The 6,000-nt window shown below is 26.9% G+C and overlaps 1 long non-coding RNA gene across 1 annotated transcript; it reads right to left on the minus strand.

Moving 5' to 3' along the window:
• Positions 1-3,451: 3,451 nt before the first annotated feature.
• LOC110009781 (uncharacterized) lies at positions 3,452-5,419 on the minus strand. Its single transcript, XR_002284658.3, has 2 exons — positions 5,280-5,419; positions 3,452-3,916 (listed from the first exon to the last, which is right to left on the minus strand). It is a non-coding gene; the product is annotated as an uncharacterized LOC110009781 (long non-coding RNA).
• Between the last annotated feature and the right edge of the window lie 581 nt (positions 5,420-6,000).

Genomic DNA, 6,000 nt, shown 5'->3' on the forward strand with positions numbered 1-6,000 from the left:
CTCCTAAAGTTATAGATTTTAGCAATATTGTATCCCTCTCCATATGCAAAGGATATTAGGAAACAAAAATGAGTTGAATATGGCTTCGCAAAGAAAAGAACAAGATATTACCAATAACATTACACTTGTTAAATTAGCAAAACAACAGTTACAATTGATGATAGAATAAAAATGGGAATCTCGAGTCTATTCAGCGATATTAATGATTTTGATAGTTATTAGTTGTTTTATTAACTGTTAGTTATTAGGTATTAGTTGTTAACTGTTTGCATAGCGGTTTAACGGAAACGTGTTTGATAAAAATAATTGTTTGATTAACTGTTAAATTTAAAGTAACAAAAAATTAACGGGAATGATTTTATATTATAGGTAGGACTTGTTAACTTGTAAAAAAGTAACGTTAACGCTCTCTTAATCTCTAAAACCTACTATATAAATTACTTTACTGGACACTATAATTAATAAAAAATAATATTTTTATCTAATCAAAATACTAAATGCTATCTATCTAAAAATTGTTGCCGAGGACCCTGATTTAGATTTTGTTACTTCATTTTTTGAAAAGCATGATATCTTGACCCCTAGTATGGATGACTCATATGTTCCTCAAGTAAGATTTAAGGCATAAAGTATGACAAATTTATATCACTTTCACATTGAGTTATTTTATGCAATCATTAATATGCGGATTTTGGGGCTTAATAACCATTTCAATGAGGTTAAAGTTAATTGCTTATTTGTGTGTCTTGTTTCTGTTAATTATTTCTCTTCTTTTGACATAAAAACATTGGTTAGATTGGCTCAATTTTATCCTGTTGAGTTGCTGACACTTGAAAATCATCTCGAAAACTTTATTTTTGATGTACATCAAGATGATAGGTTTCATTAATTAAAACGACTTAATAATCTTTCCAGAAAATTAGTTGAGACAAAAGAAGAATGTTGTGTATCTACAAAGTTATTTACTTTTAAAACTTACTCTTATTTTACATTGGAACAAGCTTTCTCTGCAGTGAATACAAAATTATATAATCATATATATGATCCATTAATGAATAACTATTTACTTAGTTATATAGAAAAAATATGTATTTGATAGTTTATATAATAATGTAATTTTTAATAATTTTCAACCTATCAGATTTCATTGAGTTCAATTGTAAAAATACAATTATTATATTTTAGATAATTATTTATTATAATATTTTATTACTTATTTATTTATTCATTAGTATATGGTTAATTTTAAGAAAAAAAACTCTAAATCTACCACCGGGCATATAGAAATGTTTTAACTATAGTCTATGTAAGCAAAACCAACCCGCACTACGTTGCGGCAGTACTATATTTTCATTTCTTTAATATCTATTTTATTATTTTTAAAAAATATTTTTTATTAATATGAAATGAGTTTTTTTTTTCAAATTTGATTAATAATAAAATTTATTTTATGAATACATGTAAAATTACCATGAATAAATTTCTCGTGTTGACTCTAAAAATTTTCTACATTTTTTAACGTTACAAACTCTTTTTATAAAAAATATTTTAAATTTAATGTATTCTATTTCATCAGGTTTTGTTAAAAAATTATTTATTCATTTTAAAAATTACATCTCTAAATTTCTCTAATCTATCGAAAGTAATATAATTTTTAACAATTTATAAATTACAATTTACAATTTCTCATAAATATTTACTTTTATAATAACAAAAAAAAAAGATAGTTAATATAAAACAATAATGATTTAAGATGTCTAAAATTATTTCTTTTTTCTTATTATAATTACTGTTGTATAGTTGCAATATAATAAAAGGAAAAAGTTAACTATTTTTATATTTATAGAAAAATAATAATGAAAGCAAATTGGTTAAATTATAAATTTAATATGTAAAAAATTATAATTTTACACTCATAAAGTTTAATAATATAAATCTATATTCGGCTCCACTTATATAAATTAAAAAATCAATTTCATAAATTTTAAGGTTGATAAATTTAAAAATTGGAAAAACATGATTGATTTATTAAAAAATTGTATGAAAAAAAAAAGAGTACTTGCAGTGGAATAAATTTTTACTTTTTAAAAAAAGTGTTTGATATTTATAAATTAGATCAATCTAGTCACCTATAACTATATAAGTGTTAATTATCCGATAACTTCGCATTTATTTATTTATCAATATTATATCTATTTATTTAATTGAAAAAAAGTAAACAAACTAAAAGTGAAAAATATACATTATTTCTCTATCCATCTATCAATCTAACTATCTATATATAATTCTGAAGAAAAAAAAAAAAAAGTTCTAAAAAGTTGAGTTCTATTCATTCAACATTTCCTTTTATATTTTTTTAGGAATTTTTAAATTATTTATTTATTTTTATGTGTTGTGATTGGACCTTTTTATTTTTTAATCCACTCTCATTAATAAATGTAATAAATATTTTGAATTATTTTAATTATAAATTTAGCTTTTATCTAAGATTAGTTGGATTTTATAATTTGAAAAAGAAAGTTCTAAAAGTTGACTTGGCGTTTTATTTATTCAACATTCTCTTTATCTTTTTTTAGAAATTTTTGAATTTTTTATTTATTTTTATGTGTTGTTATTGGACCTTTTTTTAATCCACTCTCATTAATAAATATAACAAATATTTGGAATTATTTTGAAATATTTGGACCTTTTTATGTGTTGTAATTAGTTGAATTTTAAAATTTGAAATTCAACGTTATATCATATTTTATATATAACACTTCTCTCTCTCCCTCATATTCAGAGACTCTGATGATTATTGAAAAAGACCATGACAACATGAAGTTGGAGTATTAGTGTAGGAACAAACAAAGACGGAGAAGATGAATTAGTAAAAATTTTGTAATAATATTGAATTCAGGTTTAAATTTCCTAACCTTGGATATAAAAGTTTATTTGGTTATACAATCTATTTTCATATAGACAAATATGAAAAGTTTGATATTTTATAGTTACGTTTATATTTTTAATTGATACAATGAAGTTGAGGTTTAAATTGTAAAAAGATTAATCAGGTTGAAAATTATGAATTTTCTAAAAGTAAAAAACAGTTAATATGTATTTTTTTTTTTTTTTTTTACTATGTAATAAAGAATTTGTGATAAGTCTTAATAAATTGATCTTAGAAATAAAATAAATTCATGAAATTATTATTGAGAGAAAAATGGACAATCCATCAAATTGATCTATTTTAACATGTTCCAAAATCATTGTCTATTTTGATTTGTAGTATGCATTTAAAGTTCTTTTTTTCTATTGTACACTTTGATAAATTCGCTTTTACACGTAGTTGTATTTAATTACATCTATAAATTTGGAGTTAATTATTATGTGAATAAGGATAGAAAAGGGTAACTGAAAAAAATTCATTAATTATTCTTTAATATTCTAAACCAACTTATATCTATAGAAAGACATAATAATGACTAAATTTATTTTAGCCACATGCAATTATTTAATACATATCAGTATAAAATTAAAATAATATACAATTATCTAATAAACATTTCATAATTTATTTAAAAGTTTATATGGGTCAATATGTTTGTTGGTATGAATTTAAACAGCCAAATTTACCTCTGAGCTATCAGGCAAGTGGGGCTCAATGTGTGAACCGTTGAAAGCAGATGAATGGCTTTTGTTGCTGTTAAATAGAAAACCGCGATTTGGCTCTGGGTCATCAGGCAACGGCGGCGCTTCAATGTGTGCATGATAAAAAGTAGATAAATGGTTTTGGCTGTTAAGTAGAAAACGGCGATTTGAGAGATGGCCCGTGGGACTTCGGAAAGTTAAAAAAAGCAGAACTGAAGCGCACAGACAGCAGACACCTATTTTATTCATTATGGATAACAGCCTCGTTCAAAGTAAATGTGATGCCCTGTTCATAATAATAACTAGATAAGTGAATGGCAACAATATCATATTTGATATAATAATTAAAAGTTTATCCCAATTTGAAAAAGTAACTAATCAACATAACAGACAAATAGGATTCATAAAAACCATAAATATAGAAGCAATCAGATTTAGATTCTAATGTAAAACACATTATATAATCAAGATACAAAATTGTCAAATAACTTTGACAGTAAACAAGAAACAAGTGAGTATGAAACCTTGAATGTTTTTCTGATGTTAAACTTACATTCATAAGCTCATTAATAAGAGCATAACATAACAGAGTGCTGCTAGAAAATAGGAACTTAAAAGCTATCAATCACTAAAGATATGGTAGATATATTAACAGCAAAAATATGAGAGATATGCTGTCAACAAACTCCTTATAACTGGGAACAAACAAATAAACTTATTTCTTAACAATAATGAGTCATAGAAAAAATGTCCAAACCATTTTCTATCGAAATTTGAGATTGAAACAAAAGTTGATTCTTTGATTTTGCAGGTATTTGTATACAATCTGGAGAGAGATGGTTGTGTTGGTTATGGTTCAAAGAAAAGAAAAAAAAAATATATATAATATACAATTTATTTTTTAGATGTAAAACTAATTCAAAGGGGAAAAGAAAAAATTGAGACAATGGTGATGGCTGGTAGGGTTTCAGTCATTGAGGAGATGTTTCCGAGAGAGAAAACTAATATGACCGCTAGCCTGTTGATTGTTATTCACTAAGGAGATGAGATGAGGCTAGGGTTTCAAAGAGAGGAGAGTCGGAGATGAAAAATAGAGGGACTAAAACCAAACCTAATTGCTAGAATTAAAAACTTACAGACAGTGCACTAGCAGCATATTTTGCAGCACAGATTGCAGTGCATAAATACAGAGGCAGAAGATTACTCGCGTCCAAATTTTACAACTCATCAACCAGGGCTAATATACCAACACATTCTCCAGAAAGAAAAAAGGCTAATTCAATTTTCTTCAATCAAGGCAGGACATAAGATTTTACATTATAATTGTGGGAAAATTCGACGAAATTGTCCAGGAATTTTCATCGGCCCTAAAGTTTAAAGCTCTTCATTCACCAAAAGAAAACAACCCAAAAATAATAAAAACCCTCTTATCAAAGGAATAGCATGTACAATATCATATAATCAGAACTTAGGTACAATTACCGCTAGGCATGGTAGATCTTGACGATTAAATCAAAGAGCGATGAGATAGGGTTTTAAAAAGAAATTTCATACCGTTTTTGCTAAAAAAAAAGATAAAATATTGATAAAATAGGAATCGGAGATTATTATTTCTAGGAGAGGGTTAACAACTTAGAAATTTCAAATACCTCGCTTGTTGCGGAGATGATGGCTACTTCAGGAGATCGTGTGGCCGCTCCCAGCGAATGAGGAAGCGAGGAAGCCGCTATGAGTTACCGAGGAGAAAGCGTTATGCGATAGGGCAGACACTGAGATAGATTTATGAAGCCTAGCCTGCTTGGTTTAGGGATTGTTGAAGGTCCAACAATGGCTCGGCGGTGACTGAAATGAACCCAAAATATAGAAGTTTGGCTTATTGGATTTCAAAGAATGTTTCCTCGACACTCCTAAGTCCTGTACTTTGCACGGCCCATTATGTATTGTATATACAACATCCTAAATGGACATTTGCATAATTTAAAACTATGGTAAAGAAAAAGAAGTTTTTGTATCTAGAAAAAAAAAAAAAAATCACATCTATTCCATTATGTGGAATAAGCCTTTTTGATCTTATTTGTATTCTAATCTGAAGTCTTATTTCTTACAACTATCTTTTTGAAGCAAAGCAATCATTATCGCAGCACGGCATCCGATTAAGACACATGTGAATGCAGAAACATACTTGATGTATCAAGCGCTACGCACTTCTTAAACTGGATAAAATAGGGGATTATTAGAACCCCCAAAATATTGCTTAGGTGGCTTGCAAATCCCACATCGAAAGAAAGGGAAGGGAATAGGGAGTTGTTTGGCTATAAAAGGAGCTTAGCTCCTTAAGTTTTATTCATTCCAAAAACTTGTCTACTTGTC

The sequence above is a fragment of the Jatropha curcas genome, chromosome 3, assembly GCF_041381405.1.
Source record: "Jatropha curcas cultivar XTBG-Jc1 chromosome 3, XTBG_Jcur_1.0, whole genome shotgun sequence".
Classification (NCBI taxonomy): domain Eukaryota; kingdom Viridiplantae; phylum Streptophyta; class Magnoliopsida; order Malpighiales; family Euphorbiaceae; genus Jatropha; species Jatropha curcas.